The sequence below is a fragment of the Eriocheir sinensis genome, chromosome 57 (assembly GCF_024679095.1).
Source record: "Eriocheir sinensis breed Jianghai 21 chromosome 57, ASM2467909v1, whole genome shotgun sequence".
NCBI lineage: Eukaryota > Metazoa > Arthropoda > Malacostraca > Decapoda > Varunidae > Eriocheir > Eriocheir sinensis.
The window spans coordinates 7,708,172-7,731,031 of NC_066565.1; the positions used below are offsets into that span (position 1 = coordinate 7,708,172).

At 45.7% G+C, this 22,860-nt stretch overlaps 2 protein-coding genes across 51 annotated transcripts in view; one reads left to right on the forward strand and one right to left on the reverse strand.

Annotated features, from left to right (window-relative positions):
• The window catches only part of LOC126984783 (zinc finger protein OZF-like), a 188,142-nt gene that overhangs the window by 89,290 nt on the left and 75,992 nt on the right, over positions 1–22,860 (reverse strand). For 2 of the 20 annotated variants that reach the window (XR_007737777.1, XR_007737779.1), the window contains exon 1: positions 19,916–20,276. The exons of 16 other annotated variants lie outside the window; for them this stretch is intronic. The gene's annotated coding sequence lies outside the window, so the exon portion shown is untranslated. Of the gene's footprint in view, positions 1–19,915; positions 20,277–22,860 lie in introns of those variants that run through there. 2 more of the 20 variants (XR_007737768.1, XR_007737764.1) reach the window with 2 other exon arrangements.
• Positions 1–22,860, forward strand: part of LOC126984775 (uncharacterized) — a 59,462-nt gene that overhangs the window by 4,506 nt on the left and 32,096 nt on the right. The gene's annotated exons all lie outside the window — the stretch shown is intronic.

The following is a 22,860-nucleotide window of genomic DNA, read 5'->3' on the forward strand; positions in this document are numbered from 1 at the left end:
CCACTGTTATCTGTGGAGAGCTTCACATGGCACCCTCCATCACTGCCCGCCATCACTGAAGAACATGGTGCTGTCACCACTGTTATCTGTGGAGAGCTTCACATGGCACCCTCCATCACTGCCCGCCATCACTGAAGAACATGGTGCTGTCACCACTGTTATCTGTGGAGAGCTTCACATGGCACCCTCCATCACTGCCTGCCATCACTGAAGAACATGGTGCTGTCACCACTGTTATCTGTGGAGAGCTTCACATGGCACCCTCCATCACTGCCCGCCATCACTGAAGAACATGATGCTGTCACCACTGTTATCTGTGGAGAGCTTCACATGGCACCCTCCATCACTGCCTGCCATCACTGAAGAACATGGTGCTGTCACCACTGTTATCTGTGGAGAGCTTCACATGGCACCCTCCATCACTGCCCGCCATCACTGAAGAACATGGTGCTGTCACCACTGTTATCTGTGGAGAGCTTCACATGGCACCCTCCATCACTGCCCAACATCACTGAAGAACATGGTGCTGTCACCACTGTTATCTGTGGAGAGCTTCACATGGCACCCTCCATCACTGCCCAACATCACTGAAGAACATGGTGCTGTCACCACTGTTATCTGTGGAGAGCTTCACATGGCACCCTCCATCACTGCCCGCCATCACTGAAGAACATGATGCTGTCACCAGTTATCTGTGGAGAGCTTCACATGGCACCCTCCATCACTGCCCGCCATCACTGAAGAACATGATGCTGTCACCACTGTTATCTGTGGAGAGCTTCACATGGCACCCTCCATCACTGCCCGCCATCACTGAAGAACATGGTGCTGTCACCACTGTTATCTGTGGAGAGCTTCACATGGCACCCTCCATCACTGCCCGCCATCACTGAAGAACATGATGCTGTCACCACTGTTATCTCTGGAGAGCTTCACATGGCACCCTCCATCACTGCCCGCCATCACTGAAGAACATGGTGCTGTCACCACTGTTATCTCTGGAGAGCTTCACATGGCACCCTCCATCACTGCCCGCCATCCCTGAAGAACATGGTGCTGTCACCACTGTTATCTCTGGAGAGCTTCACATGGCACCCTCCATCACTGCCTGCCATCACTGAAGAACATGATGCTGTCACCACTGTTATCTGTGGAGAGCTTCACATGGCACCCTCCATCACTGCCCGCCATCACTGAAGAACATGATGCTGTCACCACTGTTATCTCTGGAGAGCTTCACATGGCACCCTCCATCACTGCCCGCCATCACTGAAGAACATGATGCTGTCACCACTGTTATCTGTGGAGAGCTTCACATGGCACCCTCCATCACTGCCCAACATCACTGAAGAACATGGTGCTGTCACCACTGTTATCTCTGGAGAGCTTCACATGGCACCCTCCATCACTTCACATGGGCGAGGGTGTTTTTGACACACTCCTTAGAAGGTGAGCATCCACTTGATGAAGGGTGATCCCAATACTAGTAATCTTTCTTTTAGCAGTATGGAATTACCATTATTATTAGCATTATCCTCCCTATCAATTTTCATTTTCCTTAGATTGGTTTAGATCAAGAGATATATATATATATATATATATATATATATATATATATATATATATATATATATATATATATATATATATATATATATATATATATATATATATTTCAATTCGTACTAAGTGAGACATACTCATTTAAAAAAAAGAAGTGCTGAGGGGGCCTGCCTTGGATTAAAGATGATTTATTTAATACTATCTACATTAATATGCAACACTTGCCAATTTCTTTCTGGTGCCTTCATTGCTAGAATAGGATTATTTTTCAGTCTCGGGAAAACAAATTAACATTGTGTATTGTTAGCCTTTTTGTTAGCTGTTTTTTTGTGTTTTTGATTAAGGCGCGAACTGTTATCTCACGTCAGGTCCGGTGGGCGATGTGGGCGCGCGGGGCGCGTCGGGGCGGGGCGCGCGGGGCGGTGTGGTGGAGTGTGCTGACTCGACTCGGACGGGCCAAGGGGGAATGGCGTTGCTTGTGTCAGCTTTCCTGCACACTTTCCTGTCTGCCCCTTGACGACACTTGCCACCGTTAAGTGTTAAGTGGTAAAAGAGAGAGAGATAACACACAGAACACTTCGGAAAAGGTCCGGAAGCCGCTGTTCACCACTTTTGTTAGCCTTTTTGTTAGCTGTTTTTTTGTGTTTTTGATTAAGGCGCGAACTGTTATCTCACGTCAGGTCCGGTGTACCGTTGCCTGCTTTCTCCAGTTGATAGAAGTCGTGAGACAACACAATAGCCTTTTGGTTAAGTGATGTGGGTTATGTGTTGGAAGGAGCCGTTAAGTTCACTTTGAGTTCACTTAATTTACTCTCTCTCTCTCTGGTTGATTAAATGGTTGTATTGCTTTTTAAATATATTCACAGAATAGTTACAGTATTTTGTGGACGAGTCGTAAGTCGTACGCACACTCCGAGAAGTCCTGTGCCCTCGTCCGCCGCCCGCTCTGATCTGCCGGCTTCTCTTGGTACAGGAGCGGCCAGCGGATAGCATGCTTGCTGAATCAGCACCGTTCCCACGGCAAGGAGCACCTCCTAAGCACAACGTAGCGTCTGTGTGTAACGTCCTGGCGCCACTGGGCCATGGCGATACGACATACATTCACACATTCACATTTTTTTATAATATACACATTACATCGCTCGGTCACGGAAAAAGTCGCGACCTCGCGGCTCATCCGACCCTTAAAATCAGTGTACCTACCCATGTTACAGTCGCACAATGTGTACTAGTTAAACGAGGGCCTATTATGGTTGCATGTAAAAAAAATATATATATATACAAGTCAGAGCCCGCCTAATGATACAACATCGGGAAATGCCAATGACAAGAAAAATAATCATGGAAGTAACAATAAATGGGCAAAGTACATACAGGGCGAGGTAAACAGGGCTAGAGTCGTGGACGTGGAAGCTCAGCACTATTCCGAGAAAACAAAACAATAGCTCGAATAGTTATTTACAAAATACATCCTAAAAAAAAAAAATTGACTAAATTGTCATTAGGATACATGGTAACGGAGCTATGTGGAATAGTAATAAGAAAAGAAGAAAAAAAATCCGTGAAGAAGATTTGATACAAACTGAATCTTCGAGTCACAATGCGTACGAACTCAGCGCGGTGGGGCAACTCTTGCCTGAAGATGGTTGTACAAAGTCAGAGCCCGCTTAACAAGGCAGAACAGGGGGATGACAATGATGATAAAAAGAACCACCGGCAAGAGCAGTGATGGGTAATGTACATATGGGGCAAGGTAAACCGGTAGTGAGTCGTGGACAGCTGACTCCAATTCCGAGAAATTTGAAAAGGTTAGCTCGGAAAGGCTATTTGTCACATACTTCATTCTAGAAAAGGTGAGATTCACTAAACTGTCAATAGGATAGATTGGGATGGCATTTGTGGCCGCAAATCCATGATGGAGCGTCTCCGGAAAGGTTGTCAAATTGACAGAACGTAGGGAACAAGCCACCCGTACCGCCAGGTGACCTGCAACCTCTCTATAAGTTGAACCTTCGGGACAGACCACTGTCACAAACACTGGTAGTGTGAAAAAGAAGTAGTGAAATCCGGAGAACCTCCTGTGGAAAAGCGATTTAGGGGCGACGTGACGATAGGGGCAAGTCTCTAGAGCTTTAGAAGCATCCAACTGGGTCAGCACCACCTCGCAGATACCACCTGTCAACGGGAGGAATGCAAAGAGTGACGCTGAGCAAAAATAGAGATTGTGATACTCTGTTTTGCAGGACCCTAGGTCTGACGGCTGGCCCGTTGCATAAAGCGATAGATCATTACGAATTAAGACCACTGTGGCAGGTAAGTCCAGCACCATCACCGAGTTATTGACTGAGAAAGGGAAAGGTTCCAGCTGATAAACCTCAAACACATCCTTCGACCTGAAGGGAACGTGAATTACTATAGCTTCCGACGTCAGGAATGACTCAAGCAAGGGATAGTAGTGGTGTATGGCATGCATGTCAAACAAAGGTGTTAGTTGGTGGTTCTCTACTCCTATTTTCAAAGCCTTTTGCAAATCCCTGACAGGAAAAAGAAGAGGTAACCCTACCACAGTCTGCATCCACTACATTCTGTATTACCAGAGCATTAGTATGGAGGATAGAGTTGACTGCACTCTCCAAGGCAGGCAAGGTTTGTAGAACAAGTTCAATTTGGTACATATTAGCCATGCCGGTCCACAACTCATTAATGGAAGAGCCTAAGGTTCGGGAATAAGAAGCAATATCCTGTACTGCATGCTCAAGCCTGGAAATGTGGAAGGAATTCATCCTAATGGTTTTGTGTTGAGTAGCAGCAAGTGAAGCCAAACGGTTATACCTATCCCGCAGTTCCTCCACATCCTCATCCATTGCGGTTCCAAACAACATGCGGGAAAGTTGCCCAATCCCATCAATCAAGCCCCGTTTAGTACGGTTAGGAAACGAAAGAGCTGCGTAGTTCTCCAAAGCCAGGGTTAGAGTATCATTCAAGTACTTTATGCGGTCATGCATCAGACGCAGGAGACCGTCTTCAGGAGCATTGATATCCATCTGCAACACAACCCCAGTCACTTGTTCCGTTATTGTCCTCAGTGTGCCCGGTATTTCCACCAGAGCAGTAAACGGGTACTGGACCCACAGGACATCCTCGACCAGAGAAACCCGGCCCAAATGAGCAGAGAGGGCCCCCGGCTTGAGGTGCGCAGGGTCTGCAGCCAGAACGGAGCGCAGAAGGAAGTAGAAGGTGAGGGACAACATTTCCTGGAACCAAGCAGAAAACCCTTATTGGCGAGGACGCAGGTTATAGTCGTGTGTTGGAAAGATAGACAAAGCTTCGTCAGGCTGAGGCAAACAGGCGGTTCTCGCTGGTTCAACTAAAGTCGAATCGATGACCTCAGGCTGGGCGTCTGTCTTTTTGAGGCGATCACTATGCACAATTTCGTATGAATTAAAAATGAGATCATAAAGCTCAAATTTGTGACCACCTAGTTGCCTAACTATCTGGCGTGGGCCCACGAATTTAGGGGACAACTTCGAATGTCTCTCTGGGACTCGAATCATGACAAAGTCACCCACTTTCAAGGAAACAGGGGCGGCACGCTTGTGTTGCTGCAAGCACATAGCCTCAGATGTAGCCAGTAGTCTCTTTCTGACTTCTCTATGAATGTCTGTGAAAACCTTGAGTTGAACCTTAGAATAATCATCTACATTATATACAGGTGAATGAGAACTACCAAGCAGGTCATACGGGAGTCTCTTCTCAACCCCAAAAATTATGTAGTGGGGAGATTGTCCCGTTGACTCACAAACACTGCTGTTTATGCTTGCTGCAACATATGCCAGCCAGTCCTCCCATGTATGCTGAAGTCCGCTAACGACCGGGCGCAAGACATCTAAAATCTTCCTATTCGCGCGCTCAACAAGGCCGTTGCTGGCTGGGTGATAACTGACTGTAAAAGATTGGGTAATGGCAAACTGTTTGCATATTTCTGCTAAAAGTTGATTTCGAAACTCGGTTCCATTATCACTTAACAACACTCTAGGTGTGGAATACGGACAAATGAGATGAGTTATCAGGGCATGAGCAATGGACTTAGCAGATTTATCTTGCACTGGGGCTAAAACAACGTACCGAGACAAGTGATCTACACAAACTAAGAGGTACCTAGAGCCCTGGTGGCTGGCGGGAAGCTGTAGCAAGTCAATAGAAACTACATCCCAAGGCCGGGCAGGGGGCGGGTATTCTAGGATCGGCGCAGGCCTAGGCACCGTCCCTTTATGTTGGGCACACTTGACACACTTAGCCACATACGCGTCAATATCTACACGCATAGTTGGCCAAAAATAGACCGCTCGGGCCGCTGTTAGTGTGCGCTCTTTCCCCGGGTGACCAGCAATGATCGCGTCATGAACTAAGTTCAGCACCGCCGGTACATAACACTCCGGTATCACAAACTGTGCGACAGACTCCTTTTTGCGGGCCAGTAGCGGCACAGGACACCGTTCTGTGACAAGAAGAATTGTGAAAAAGACACAGGTAGTGGCGGGAGACTTGTTTCGTCACCCGACTCCAGAGCGTATATTACCTTACCCCAAACGTCATGGCGACGCTGGGCTGCTGCTAAATCCTTAAGACTGAAATTTTGAATTTCAGTAAGCGCTTCTGCCACTGAGCCAACAGGTACGTTCCTAGACAGTGAATCCGCGACGACATTCGCGCGGCCAGGTAAATACTTAAAGGTTGGCCCAAACTCCTGGATAGTCAGGTACCACCGTGCGAGGCGACCGGTGAGGTTTCTACCTTTAAAAAGCTCGGTGACTGGCGCGTGGTCCGTAAAGACAGTGATAGGATAGCCAAGGATAATATCCCTAAAATGTTTAAGAGCTCAAACAACCGCTAGGGTTTCCTGGTGGGTCACTGAATAGTTCGACTCAGCCTGGTTTAAAGTACGACTTGCGTACGCAATAGCGCGATTTTTACCGCGAGCGTCCGGTTGCATCAAAACAGCACCAAGACCCAGGGCTGAGGCATCTGTAAAAAGTGTAAAAGGGACGTTGTAATCCGGGAATGCCAAGGCTGGAGCGTTGATTAACGCTGACTTCAAGTCTGTAAAACTCTTGTGTTGTGGGGCATTCCAATGAAAAGGGACCTCTTTCTTTAAGAGTTGTGTTAGAGGCGAAGCAATTTTGGCAAAACCTTGTATGAAAGGCCTATAGTAGCCGGACAACCCAAGGAAAGACCGAACGTTTTCGACGGTCTTGGGTTGCGGAAAATTCTTTATGGCCGATATTTTATCGTCCATCGTGTGGATACCATCTCCATCAACAGTGTGGCCTAAAAGGTGATTTTCGCCTTTAAAATTCACATTTAGTCAGCTTGGCCTTAAGGCCAGCGCCTCTGAGTTTAAGCAGAACCGCTTCTAGTTTAGCTAGGTGACTGGCGCCATCCTTGCTGCAGATGATTAAATCATCTAAATATGCATAGACTTCTTTGCCTATCATGTCTGAGAACAATGTGTTGATCATCCTCTGAAAAGTAATGGGTGCGGTTTTGAGGCCGAATGGCATCCTTAACCATTCAAAATGACCGCTAGGGGTACTGAAGGCTGTAATCTCTCTGGATTCAGCTGCCATCGGCACCTGCCAGTACCCACTTAAAAGGTCAAGACTACTGAAAATATTATTCCCTTGCCCCAGGGACATTAACAAGTCACCTAAAACAGGCAGAGGGTACCTATCATCCTCAGTCACCTCATTTACTTTCCTAAAATCGATGACAGGCCTGAAACTCCCGTCCTTTTTAGGGACTAGAAACAAGGGCGAGTTCCACGGAGACCGGGAATGCTGAATAACACCCTGGTCCAACATATCTTTAACCTGTTCATCTACAACCTGCCTTTGACTGTGTGGGAGTCTGTACGCAGGAATGTACACCGGTTTGGTGTCGGGTTTAACCCTAATGTTGTGTTCTGTCGCAGCAGTCGCACCTAAAGGTTCACCGGGCAGGGCAATGACATCACGATACTGATGTAAAAGTTTCAGAAGCGGGCCCTTAAGCTCGGGATAATCGACCACTTTGACTAAAGAATCGACAGATGAGGCCTGACAAGATGTGTCGCCGGCGGCGGGTTGACCCACTGCGCCGACACAAGGCCGCTGTAACTCTAAAGGGTCTGGGGACACCTGTCCGTCGAACGCTAAAGCGCGACCCAAAATGACTCCATTTCTGAGTTTAACTGGACCGCCAGTGGCATTAACCACTAAAGCTACGGTCCTACCTCCTCGCGCACCGTGTTAAGGGTGGACTCTATCGCTAGCGTGTTGACACGACTAGGCCCTTCTAGGCAGATGTCACAACCTACGGTGGCGTTAGGGACTGACACAGGGACGTGCATTGCGGTTCGCTGAGGGATTTCGTGATTCCCCACGACTATCGCATTGACATTTTTCCATCCCCCACAAACGTCAGCTGGTGTTGGTGGTTGACCATGAAGTGAAGTGGTGCCCGCGCCATGCACCGGCACCGTGGAAAGAGTCGGCACGGTATGCACGACCGACTCAGGAGAAACACTTTCCCGACCCTTGCTGGGTATTTCTCTTCTTTCCCAGGGAGAAGCGAGGCGCACAGGTTGATCCATGGCCTTGAAACATCTCCCTTGAAACCTCACTGTATTACTATCTGGATGTATTACCATGCGGTTAGACCTCAGTGACGACAACCCAAGAAGACCGTCAGACGGCAGGGAAAAGTTTGACGTCACGTAAAAATCCAAACGCATGACAGGGGTGTTTCGTCCCAAACTCACTGGCAAACTCACCAACCCAAGGATGTTAAGCCTGTCGGCGGTGACACCGCAAAGGCTCAGGTCCGAGGGTCGTAGCTGGTAGCGGCCTCCCCGCGACGCGCGTTTCAAAGCTAAGTATGTCCTTTCAGACAACACATTAACCGCCGCGCCGGTGTCGACCGCAAATGACACTTGTAGCGGACCCAGCTTGACTTTAAGCGCCATTATTTCAGGTTGACTGCACGCGGCCACAACAGATTCATACAAGCTACTTTTGTCAGCCTGCACTGCAGTCTCGGTATCCTCCCCCCCCCGGGTTGCTACCCTGGGTCGGTTTTGGGGGGGCGCTCGGCTTCCCCCGACCCCTTCACGAACTTTCCTGCTCGCTCTTTCTTTAACTGGAGCACAGAGAAACACTCATCTGTGGTGTGTCTACCAGCACCGTGAACAAAACAGAACTTGCCAGTGTGGTAGCCCGCGGCTCGACTCTTTGAAGCGGCCGGGGTCTTCTGAGAAGCAGATTTGCCTGACATCGGCGAGCCTCCCTTCTCCCTAGTAGCCTTGCGATCCCGCTGACGTTTTAGACAATAGTCAACTGTATGACCATCGCGCTGACAGTACGAACAGTGGCGCTTAGGCTTTTCGGTGGTGGCCGCCACCACTGATGAGGACGCGCTAACATTAGCGGCCTTCTGGTCGACAGAGGCTACAGCGGGGACTGGCGCTCCGTCTTTCTCCTCCATCTTAGTTTTTATTTTAAGCATGAAGTCGTGCAACTTGTCAGTGGGGCCGTAGGCTAGGGATAAAGAACCTTTTCGAAACTGGCCCTTGATGACAGCCATGTATACAAAAAATTCAAAAAATTTGAGAACATTGGATAGAGACATATTCTCTCCCTCAGTCCAGCCACCAGCTTTCAGATAGACGCCCATATCAGTAGACAACCGATAGGCGTCTACTTGTCCGGCTAAAAGCTCTTTACTCTCCACAGCTGAAATCAATTTGGTCACAGCTACATTAACACCTTTGACGAGGCTGTGCCTAACATCTTCCCCAAAAGACTCCAGAAAATGTGACCGAAACTGGGCATACTCCTTGGTTTGTTGCGGTTCCATGAACGCGCTTGTGTACATAATAGCTGATGCTTCTGACCCCGGCTTTAATCTAGACCTAATGAAGGAGATTTTATCACCCGGTTCTGACACAAATGAGTTGTTCATAACATCCTCGCATTGCAGGATGAAGTCTCTCGCACTGTAATCCGGTTCATTGCCTGCGAAAGCTCTGACTGATACCGTAGTCGGCAGAAGTTTAATAGTGTTAGTAGCCATTTTTAATTCTTGGTTAGTCAAGATATTACCTTTGTTATCATGCTGGAGAGAAGAAGGAGGAGGAGGAGGAGGAGGAACTCTGTCATGAGTTGACCCGCTCCTTAGGACACGGGAATTGACATCCTCGGCGGGCGCTTCCGAATCCTGCATCAACTTCTGGAACTCCTTGGCCAAAATGTCTATCTCTTTATCAGACTGACCTGCCATTTAAAAAAAAGGCATTAGGAAAATATGGCTTCATGAGGAAAAATATGGGAAAAGAAAAAGTATCACCGCTAAGTGTGTGCTCACTCGCCTCAGATGCTTCCAAAACGCATTAAAAAGAGGGAAAAGAACAATGAGTGAATACTTAGCATGAGAAAAACTTCCCCACTGTGCAAGAAAACACACAAAAGAAAGGAGAAAAAAAAATGAAGGATTATATATAAAATGCAAACAATGTTCACAAATCAGGAAAAATATTAAACATCCCTCTACACCTGAATAAAATTCAACAGCCTAAGGGAAACTAGATACGGCTCCACACGGAGACACACAAAGCACGTAAAAAAAAAAATCACCTGAAATGTCATCAACAAGTGGTGTATTAATATAATTAGTGGTGTGTCAGCTACATGCATGTGAATACCATAAAAAAAAGTGTGAAGATTGTGCCCGTGGCACTCCTTCGTCCTCGGCTGGCTCGCCCTCGTCCTTGGCTGGCTGTCCCCGTCCTTGGCTGGCTGTCCCCGCGTCCTTGGAGCGGCCAGAGAGACCGCCGGCAGTGCCCGGCAGCGGTGAGGAAGGGGCGGAGGAGCGACCACGCTCCACCAAGATCTCCACCAAGGCGAAGGTAAGCGCCCACCCACGAATGACTGTGTCGTAGGCAGACAAGTGGGCGTCCCAGAATTGGGAAGCGGGATCCCGACAGTGGGCGATGTGGGCGCGCGGGGCGGTGTGGTGGAGTGTGCTGACTCGACTCGGACGGGCCAAGGGGGAATGGCGTTGCTTGTGTCAGCTTTCCTGCACACTTTCCTGTCTGCCCCTTGACGACACTTGCCACCGTTAAGTGTTAAGTGGTAAAAGAGAGAGAGATAACACACAGAACACTTCGGAAAAGGTCCGGAAGCCGCTGTTCACCACTTTTGTTAGCCTTTTTGTTAGCTGTTTTTTTGTGTTTTTGATTAAGGCGCGAACTGTTATCTCACGTCAGGTCCGGTGTACCGTTGCCTGCTTTCTCCAGTTGATAGAAGTCGTGAGACAACACAATAGCCTTTTGGTTAAGTGATGTGGGTTATGTGTTGGCCGAGCGGAGCCGTTAAGTTCACTTTGAGTTCACTTAATTTACTCTCTCTCTCTCTGGTTGATTAAATGGTTGTATTGCTTTTTAAATATATTCACAGAATAGTTACAGTATTTTGTGGACGAGTCGTAAGTCGTACGCACACTCCGAGAAGTCCTGTGCCCTCGTCCGCCGCCCGCTCTGATCTGCCGGCTTCTCTTGGTACAGGAGCGGCCAGCGGATAGCATGCTTGCTGAATCAGCACCGTTCCCACGGCAAGGAGCACCTCCTAAGCACAACGTAGCGTCTGTGTGTAACGTCCTGGCGCCACTGGGCCATGGCGATACGACATACATTCACACATTCACATTTTTTTATAATATACACATTACAGTATGAAAGGAAGATGGATTTCCCGAGTCATGTCATTTATTGTCCTTCATATATAACTGGTAATGCAATGTCTCCTTTCTTCACAGCTGTGCGTAAAAAACTGCCACCTACAGAGATCCCCACAGCTGCTGCAACTTTGCAGCAGTTCACTTCATGTGATCCAGCACCTTCTGCTGCCACTTCATCTTTACAACCCAGTTCCTCTTCCTCTACAACCATGGACTGTGCTTCTTCTTTGGTACCTTCTGCACCATACCAAAACCCATTTGTTGGCGTTGTAGCCTCCCCTTTTTCATGGTGCCCCAAGGCAAAGGAGGAGGTTCGATGATGAATATCGGGGCTGTTGTCAAAAGCAGGAAGTTTATCATGACCTCAAACAGACCAGAAATGATCATTAGGAGCAGATAAAACACATTTCAGAGGGAGATGTTGCAGCAGCAGCAGCAGCTAGGTGCCTTCACAGAGGCTTGCTGTCATATACGTGAGGTTTTAGACGTGTGCAAAGCAAATATTCTCGGGTCTGGAGAATGTGATGCCGCATGATATCGTGGTGACATTTCTATGTAGGCACAGAAGCTCCGTGTCTCAGGGTAATAGGTTCTCACCCACCACAGACTCAAGGGCTAACGGTACTGAGATGAGTACCGGGGCCACCTACAGCTATTGCGTATGCCCCAAACTTTACAGTAGCATGAAAGGCGAGAGCAAAAGCAGAGAAAAACAGACAGATAACAGGTGCTTCAGGGAGAGTTGTGAATGATAAAGTATTGTAAGGGATGAGAATTTTTATTTATTTTTTATTATTTTTTTTAGGTGCTGCCTGTAGTTCTGGAGGGCTCTTTTGAGAAGCATCTTGGACAGTCTCATCGCAATAGTGGCACAGGCGAATTCTATTTATAGTGGCTGCCATGATGTATGACTGCTTGGCCCATGCTGCCCCCCAGTGCTCCACTTGAACGAACTCGCTGAAGTTAGGGTTGACTGCGGATCTGGGCAGCATGTGGGTAATCTTCTGCCACTCGGCGATGGCTTGAAAAATCAGCGTGTTTTTGTGGGACTCGAACCACGGGCTTACCATGCCCACACGCTGACCACTCGGCATCATTGCTCACCTCTCATTAGCTTTTGAGCCTGTGATGAGAGAGAACTCATTACCCTGGGTACACACGGCAAGTGCAGCACCTTGGTTACCAGTTTACCTTCCCCGGGTACCTATTTATTGACCCACCTGAAAGAGATGATGAACAGCTGTGCCCAAACTGTTCAGTCGGGAATCCAGACCCAAGCCTGGATAGTCATGGCTTAAATTCACTCTCAACACTTCACCAGGGAGGCATGCAGTGGTCAAGAACAAAATTGATAAAGAGACAATTTACGGTATTACTTAAGATGTGCATCAGAAAGAATAATATATTTGTTTTTATACAACTAGAAGAGAACCCATTAATTAACCCAACACAGGTCCCATGCAACATCAGTGTTACCCACTGTTTACCTGTCCCAAGTCTCCCCAGGTACCCGTTTACCGACCATCCTGAAAGAAAGGATGAACAGCTGGGTGGGTTGCATGCTGACTGCCTGGGCCGGGATTTGGACCAAGGCCTGCAGAGTCGCCCAGTGAGTCGCTCTGTGAAGGCTGAGGGGAGCTGCATCATCATGAGGGATGGCTGCTGCCTCAGACCTTCATGGGACAGCTGGGAACAAAACCTGCCAAGAGAAGATCAGTTAGCAGACAGCCACCATTCATCTGCCTGTTAGTAATGTGGGTAACACACACACACACACACACACACACACACACACACACACACACACACACACACACACACACACACACACACACGAGGGGGAAAAAAGGGAGAAGGGAAGAAAGGTTTAACCTATTAAATCTCAAGGGTCTTTTCTTTTAGTATTTTTTGGTAGTTTTCATTAAATTACATTCATCTGGTTAAAGAAAGATGCAACATAATGGTCTTAGCTTTTATTTTCCTTTAATAAGCTTGAAATCAGCTGTCCTCAAAAGAGGACACTGGGACAATATCATATCAACTGGGAAAATAAGGAAAGAAAACTATTACTATGTAATATTCTTTTTCATATATATGGAGCATGAAAAATACTCTATTATTCTTTTTGACAACACGCAGTTTACTATTATAATGAAAACTAAAAGTAAAAATGTACCTGTTATAGTAACAGTTCTGCCATGTGTATATCAATAGTAAAATCCAATACAAAACAAAAATACTTGTGCAGTGCTGCAACGCCTTCCTTTGGCACCGTCTTTCCTTCTCCCGCTTTGCAATGACATGGGCCTTTCCATCATAGCGAGCATCAACCATTGTTGTGGACGGGCTAGGGGCACAGCTTTTCCTTCCCAGTCTTCCATTTGCATCACCCAGCTTCAAGTGTGGAACACAAATCTCTCTTCTGAAGGTTATCAAATCAAGCTGATCCTTTCCTTCATGCAGGAATTTATGAATTTTCACCTACAGAAATGCTTTCTTCAAATATACCAAATTGCTGAAATGATCACAGAATTTCCTTTTTTTTCTGGTGGGTTTATCTTTCTATACAGCACATTCCTCAGTGACATCTTTGTCCACATGAACCTCTAGTGTACCTGGTACATCTTGAACAGATATTTCACCAATTACATCACCACTGACATCCTCTTCGTCAGTCAGTTCATCTGCATCTGGTGGTCCAATAATCACATCGCCCTTTTCAAACTCTCCCTCGGCGCCCTTTTCACACAACAAGGCATGTGCTTCATCTATTGTCAGTGCAGAATAGGTAGCTTTCACCATCTGCAATACAGCAGCTCAATGCAGCACTCAAGTGAGCAATACCTAAGTCAACAAGTATACAATATAAAAGAGTAAGCACACACACACACACACACACACACACACACACACATACACGGCCCGGTAGCTCAGGGGTAGAGCGTCTGGCTCACAACCAGAAGGATCAGGGTTCAATTCCCCGGCCGGGTGAAGGTAAGTTGGATTTGTCTTCTTTCACGTGTAGCCCCTGTTCACCTAGCAGTGAGCAGGTACGCGACGTCAGGCAAGGAGTTGTGACCTCGTTGTCGCGGTGTGTTGTGGGTGAGTGGTCTCAGTCCTACCCAAAGATCGGTACTACGAGCTCTGTGCTCTTCCGTAGGGGAACGGCTGGCTGTCTCGAGAGAGACCCGCAGCAGACCAAGAGGTGAATTACACACACACACACACGCACACATATTTTTTTTATATATCATATCATGTGCCTTATTACCAACATCTGCGGCTGATTAGACAAGCATCCTGCGGTGGTCTGCGTAGGAACTGGGATTCAGTCCGCTCTACAGCATGCACCATCCTGAACGTGTTGTGACACGCGCTGCCACGATATCGTCCCAGTGTCCTCTTTTGAGGACAGACATTTTGTAATATCAATAATTATTTTTCTACTTAAGATAATTTATTGGGGTATTATGAGAATAATATTGCATCTTCTTGAGAATAAAACACAGCAAAATAATAGTTCATCTCAGGAATGAGAAAGTCAGCACAGCCTAGTCAATGCAGTGCATTTTGAGGCAGAAATGTTCACCAGTTTCAGAGTCAAACTACAGTCAGATAAAGATGTCATTAAACCTTAAGCTTTTCTTTATGTACGTCAGGAAGGAATCATTATTCTGTGCTGTAACTTATATATGTTTTCATAACATGGGAAAATTATGTGTTATCAGGTGTCCTCAAATGAGGACATTGGGATAAAATGGGTTAAGGATTGCATACACAAACATAGATGGTCTTGTATAAAAATAAAAAACTAATGATTATTGAAGGGAGAGTGATCCAGATATGATATGTAGAGTTGAAACAAACCTTGCAAAATAACTGGAACTTGTGCTGGAGGGAAAGAGCAAGTACAACATTGGGAGAAAAGATAGGAAAGAAGGAAAGGGAGGAGGAGTGATGACAATGACAAAACAAAACTTGAAAGCGACTGAAGTGAGACATGGAAATGGTAAGTGCGGAGGTGATGGCTGTGCAGGTAGTGGTACAGGGTGGAGAGAGGAATAACATAATAACAGCCTAAAGCCAAAAGTTGGAATGAAGTAAGATACAACACTATGCTGGAAAAAACAGTACGGGCACTGACAGACCAAATAAAGAATAGTAGAAAGGTAATATTTATATATTTATTATAATAATAAATGAAGTTATGGATGAGAATGGAAAGATGCTGAAAGACGGGGAAGCTGAGAAAGAGAGATGGAGAGAATATTTCAAAAACTTAATGAATTTTGAGGATGGACGTCCAGCAGCTGTAACAGCAGCAGTTTTGAGTAGAGGTAGAGGAGGAGTATATAAAGAAAGAAGTATAACATATGAAGAAGTAAATCAGGCAATAAAAAGATTAAAAAACGAAAAGGCAGCAGGAATTGATGGAATCACAGCAGAAATGTTGAAGTGTGGAGGAGATGAAGTTGTGAAATAGATGGTCAAGATATTTGAAGTAGCATGGGAAGGGGGGGGTGGGGGGGTGCCAGCAGACTGGACAAAAGCCATCATTGTCCCAGTTTACAAGGGGAAGGGCAGGAGAGGGGAATGTGGGAGCTATAGAGGTGTAAGCCTCCTGAGTATACCCGGAAAGGTATATGGAAAAGTCATAATAGAGAGGGTGCAAAGACTTACAGAAGAGAAAATCAGTGAAGAGCAAGGAGGCTTCAGGAAGGGAAGGGGATGTGTGGATCAGATATTTGCCTTCAGAATGGCAGTAGAAAAAATAATAGCAAAAGGAAAGAAACTATACGCTGCCTTCATGGATTTGGAAAAAGCTTATGACAGAGTCGATTGGATTGCATTGTTTTAAAGATTTATGGTGTGGGAGGAAAACTGCTTAGTGCAATAAAGTCTTTCTATGAGGATGCATCTGCATGTGTCAAAATTACTGGAGAAACAAGTGAACATTTTGAGATAAAAGTGGGCTTAAGACAAGGGTGCGTCATGTCACCATGGTTATTCAATATTTATATGGACGGTGTTATTAGAGAAATGAAGGGCAAAGTTGGAGAAGTTGGAGTATGACTGTTCAATGGGGGAAGGAAGTGGGTACTGAATTCGATACTGTTTGCTGATGACACGGTGCTCATTGCTGAAAATGAAAGTGACCTACAAAATTTGGTCAGTGTTTTTGATAGTGTCTGTAATAGGAGAAAGCTGAAAGTAAATGTCAACAAAAGTAAAGTGATGGTTTGTGAGTGAAGTAGAAGTGAGGTTGTAGATTTTTTATGCCCACAGAGAGTGGGAATTGAATGTGAAAAAGAATGCAAAATAATTTTGAATGGTGAAGAAATGGAGGAGGTCAATGAGTTTAAGTACCTTGGATCAGTTATGTGTAAGCATGGTGGTATGGAGGGAGAGATAAGAGAAAGGGCATTGCAAGGAAGAAGGGTGGTAGGGTCTTTGGGACGAATCATGAATGGCAGAAGTGTGAGCATGGAGGTAAAGAGGGATTTGAGAAATACAATAATAGTACCAACCCTCACATATGCAAGTGAAACATGGGCCTGGAATGAAAGTCAGAGGTCTAGAGTGCAGGCAGTGGAAATGAGTTATTTGAGGAGTGCTTGTGGTGTGAGTAGAATGGATGGAATGAGTAATGAAAGTGTGTACGAGCATTTTGGAATGTGTCACAGGGGTGAAGGGAAGAAGTGTGGAGTGATGGAAGAAGTGAAGTGACAGACCTTAAAGTGGTTTGGCCACATGGAGCGAATGGAGGAGAGTAAGATGACCAGAAGGGTGTATGTGAGTGAGATAGAGGGAGGGAATGCTAGAGGACGACCTCCAGTGAAATGGAGGATAGGGTGCAAGAGTACATTAGGGAGAGGGGGGAAAAGATCTTTGAGAAACTTTGAGCAGACAAGGAAGGAGTGTCTGGATAGAGAAAGTTGGAAGCTCTTCTGCCGTGGCCATCCCCTGGTGGGAGCCCCTAGGAGCAGGCATCGATGAAATGAATGAATGAATGAATGAATAATATTAGCGGGAGATTTCAATTGCAAAGAGGTGAATTGGGAAGACTATGCAAAGGAGGGTGAAGAAAATACCTGGGGAAGTAAACTATTGAAGCTGGCAACAGATAACCTGTTGACGCAGTGGGTCAAAGGAAAAACAAGGCTGAGAGGGGATGACCAACCATCAAGACTAGACCTAATTTTCACAAAAAATGTTGAGCTAGATGAAGAAGTCAGTCATGAGTGCCCCTTGAGAAAGAGCGACCATGAGCTATTAGAGATGAAAACTTTGGAAGGATGTGAACATCGAGATGAGGCATATAAGGAAAAAAGGAAAAACTACGCAAAGGCAGATTACGTTGGACTCAAGACTTTCTTCGCTGGGGTAGACTAGAGTGATATGAAGAGGAGTACTAACATTCAAAAGAAATATGACCTTTTTATGAATATCTACAACAAAGGAGTAGAGATAGATGTTCCATACTATACAGTAAAAGCTAAAGGAGAGAAAACATGGTTTGGGAGGAGGTGTGAAACAGAAAAACAAAACAGAAGTAAGGCATGGAGGAATTTAAAGAAAAGACCAAATAAGAATAACAGAGACATATATAAAAAAGAAAGAAAGAAATATGTGAAAATAAGAAGAGGAAGCTAATTTTGAAAAAAGAATACAGTACCCTCTCAAATTTCCCGCTTGCTTCGTTCCGAAGGTATGGCGCTAAACTTGAGGTATTGAAATACATGAAAAAGCGCTTATTGGCTCTGGCCCAGGGAAAAAAATACTTTTTTTTTACTTGACTCCCTTGTTATCACAATCCAGCTTTCCAGACAGACAACAGATCAAAAATAGACAAACTATGTAGAGGAAGCATTAGTTTGAGAAGGCTATAAGAAAATCCAGCTTTCCAGAAAGAGCAACAGATCAAAAATAGACAAACTATGTAGAGGAAGCATTAGTTTGAGAAGGCTATAAGAAAATCCAGCTTTCCAGACAGACAACAGATCAAAAATAGACAAACTATGTAGAGGAAGCATTAGTTTGAGAAGGCTATAAGAAAATCCAGCTTTCCAGACAGAGCAACAGATCAAAAATAGACAAACTATGAAGACATCTTTTCCCAAAATCAAGACACCTCTCCACCACAAATTGACCTCTCTCTTGGCCACTCTTTACTTTCGTCTATTATGGCAGCGGTGAGTAGCGGGCCTTTTTTTTCTATGCACTTTTTGTTGCCCTTGAGCCGTCTCCTTTGTTGTAAAAATAAATAAATAAATAAAAGCTACAGAAATCCAGAGATCCAGACACAGAGAAAATGAGACAGCAAAAGGAAGAAGAAGAAATGAAAAGGGAAAACTAAGACAAGGAGAGGAAGAGAGAAATGAAAAAGGAAAAGAATGAAAGGAAAACGGTGAAAAAATAAGACATAAGAACAGAAAGAGAACAAAAAATGAGAACGGAGGAAAATGAAACAGGGATAAGTAGAGAAAGAGAAGGAAAGCAATACTACCAAAGAGACAGACACAGAGAAAATGAGAAGTAGATAAAACAACCATTAGCACTAAAAGCTACAGAAATCCAGAGAGAGACAGAGACAGACAAAGACACAGAGAGACAGACAGAGAGAAAATGAGAAGCAAATAAAACATCCAGAGAGACAGAGACACACAGGGAGAGAAAATGAGAGAAAAACAGAGACAGACAAAGACAAAGAGAGACCCAGACAGAGAGAGAGAAAATGAGAAGCAAATAAAACATCCAGAGAGACAGACATAGACAGACCCATCAATTAAAAGCCACAACCAGAGATAGAGACAGAAAGACATGCGAACAAAGAAAAAACAGGGTCGCCAACTCACCAATCAGCTCCACGGACGAGGAGTTCAGGAGACCGTACTCAAGCCTCATAATGATGTCACTCTCCGGGTCCTGCTTGTCCTTCTGCAAACACCACCAACAGCGTGGTAAAAAAAGTCGCCGAGTCAAATCCTGCCACACCACACCACACCCAGCCGCACCACACACCACACCACACCATACCCAGCTGCACCACACACCACACCACACCATACCCAGCCACACCACACACCACACCAAACCCAGCTGCACCACACACCACACCACACCATACCCAGCCACACCACACACCACACCACACCATACCCAGCCGCACCACACACCACACCACACCAAACCCAGCCGCACCACACACCACACCATACCCAGCCCCACCACACCACACCACACCCAGCCGCACCACACACCACACCCAGCCTCACCACACACCACACCACACCATACCACACCCAGCCCCACCACACACCACACCATACCCAGCCGCACCACACACCACACCATACCCAGCCACACCACACACCACACCCAGTCACACCACACACCATACCCAGCCACACCATACACCATACCCAGCCACACCACACCACACCCAGCCACACCACATTACTCTCCCTTTTCCTTCCTTGGGATTTCCTTCCCTTGCTCTGCCTTCCCTTTCCTTCCCTTCCCTACTGCAGCCTTCCCTTCCTCTTCCTCCCCTTCCTCTCCCTCCCATCCCCTTCCCTACCTTGGTCACTATAACTACTGTAGGCAGACACACTTCAGAAGTGGATCTTCATGTGCCTGGCAATGTCATCCCTTGTCTTAAAGAGCTTTCCACAAACATCACACTTGAACTCTCTAAGGCCATAGTGCCTGAAGACATGTCGATTGAGTGCCTGCTTCACACTGAACCTCTTCCCGCACTCTTCACACTCATGACTTTTTACACCAGTGTGTGTAAGGGTGTGTGTATCAAGGTGACTCTTCCGGATGAATTTTTTCCCACATTCCTTACATTCATAGTTCTTAACACCAGTGTGTGTAAGGGTGTGTGTATCAAGGTTACCCTTCAGGGTGAATAGTTTCCCACATTCCTTACATTCATAGTTCTTCACACCAGTGTGTATAAAGGTGTGTGTATCAAGGGTACTCTTCTGGATGAATTTTTTCCCACATTCCTTACATTCATAGTTCTTCACACCAGTGTGTGTAAGGGTGTGTCTATCAAGGTGACTCTTCAGGATGAATTTTTTCCCACATTCCTTACATTCATAGTTCTTCACACCAGTGTGTGTAAGGGTGTGTGTATCAAGGCTACCCTTCCGGTTGAATTTTTTTCCACATTCCTTACATTCATAGTTCTTCACACCAGTGTGTGTAAGGGTGTGTCTATCAAGGGTACTCTTCTGGATGAATTGTTTCCCACATTCCTTACATTCATAGTTCTTCACACCAGTGTGTGTAAGGGTGTGATATCTGAGGCCATGCCATGTGGTTAATTCTTTTCCACATTCCAGACACACAAACTTCCTCTCTCCTTTGTTGCTGGAGTTGCCAGCAGCCAGTTGCTTCATCTGGTGACCACTGACCCTCCTGCCCCCTGCAGCAGTCTGCTCCTGCTTGTCCTGGCCACTCATGCTGCTGTCCAGCCCTGCAGGTGAGGCGGCCCCAATCTTTGCGGCGGCTGAGTGTGTTGTTGTTGTCCTCGTTCTTTCCTTGTTGTCTTTTCCTCCTAGGGCCTAGGGTCCATGGTCGTGGTCGAGGGTGGACGTGCCCGTGAGAGCTCTGTAAAAGTGAAGGAATTCTCCAATAGTAATATTGCCAGAAGAATGAATCGTTCGAAGAATAATCCGTCTAGTAAGCAGGCGGGCACAAAAACCAAGGATACTGTTGGATCTGGCAAAACAAGCCTTGCGGCTGGGGGCGGGGATGATCAGCTGACAGGGGCAGACGATAGCGACGCAGATAAACAAACAGACACATGCCCAGTCTGTAAGGTTAAGGTTGGTGAGGAAGACAAGGCTCTAGGCTGTGAACTATGTGAAATGTGGCACCACATAAAGTGTGAGGAGGTCACTGAGGCAGTGTATAATTTCCTGAGCAGCAATCAAGTAAGTAAGATTCACTGGTATTGTACCAAATGCGATATTGTTGCGGGGAAATTGTTCAAACAAGTAACCAACACATCCAAGAGACAGGATAAAGTAGAAAGACGTATGGATGCCCTGGAAACTAAAACCACTGAGGCCTTAGAGGAGATCAAGAGTGATGTCAAGAATCTGAAGGAGGAAATTAGAGATGATATCAGGTCTCAAGTGAACAGTGAGTTCAAATCTAGGATTGATGAAGTCAAGCAGAAAGTTGGGGAGGAAGTCAAGAGTGTGATTAATGAAGCAGTGGAAAGCAAAACAGTTGATATAACAGTCGACACGAGGAACAAAGTGAGTGCAGAGGTGAAGGAAGATTTGGCAAAATCCTACAGGGATGTCTTGAAGACAGAGGCATCAAAGGTTTGCAGTGGGTCTAGTACTGAAGGAGCTACTGCTTTTGGGCTCCTCAATGCTCATAATGGTAAAGAACTGTTGGATAAAACTACCAATCAAGTACAAAATAGATTAGACAGGAAAAACAACATTGTCTTGTATGGTATCCCAGAGAAGGTGAAAGAGGGCATGAACTTGGCAATTAGGTCTGAAAAAATTGAGCATGACAAGCTAATTTTCATAGAATTATGCAGTGAGATGGGCTTGACATGTTTGGACAGTGATATTGAGGAGATAAGACGAATTGGAAGATACAAGGGAGAAACAGAACAGAGTAGCCTACCAAGGCTCATAGTGGTGACTCTGAGAGGATCCTTGAAAGAAAGGATTATGAGATGCCAAAGGTGAAATATTTAGGAAGGTTGGTGTGTCTCATGATATGACCATTGAGGAAAGGAAAAGAGAGAAGGAACTCAGAGCAAATGCCGGAAAGAAAAACGCCGAGGAGAAAGATTCGGGAAACTACTATGTAGTAAGAGGAAGTCCCTGGAACCGGCATATACTGAAGGTAAAAAGGTGGAGGAAGGAGATAGAGGAACCACAAGCATAATCCAAAATAAAATATGTACATCTGGGTCAAGTAAAAAAGACTTTCATGTGTTACTTTGTAATGTCGATGTATTAACTAATGATAAGATAGTGGAGCTGGGAGCAAAAGTTGAAGAGTTACAGACACCCCCTCATGTGATAGCGTTACAGGAAGTCAAACCAAAAAATCATCGTTTTGATAGAGACATTGCGGAGTATAATAACTTTGAAGGGTATGAGAGCATTGGAAAAAATCTAGCACTTGAGGATAAGGGAAGAGGACTGTTAGTATATATAAATAAGGATATAGCCTATGACATTATCCAGATGAAAGAGGAAGCTTGCAAGTATATAGCAGTTAAGATCAAATGTAAAAATGAGGAACTATTGATCACGTCTATTTATAGGAGCCCAAGCAGTGATAATGAAAATAACGAGAAAATACTGAAGTTACTACAAGAAACCAGCGAATACAGTGCAAGGCACAAAATTATTGTTGGAGATTTCAACTTGCCTAATACAGAATGGGGACACTTAACATGCAAATCTGGGGAGGACAGCCTTAGCCTGAGTCTCCTAGAAAAGGTCCGGGATTGTTTTACTCAGCACATACAGGAGA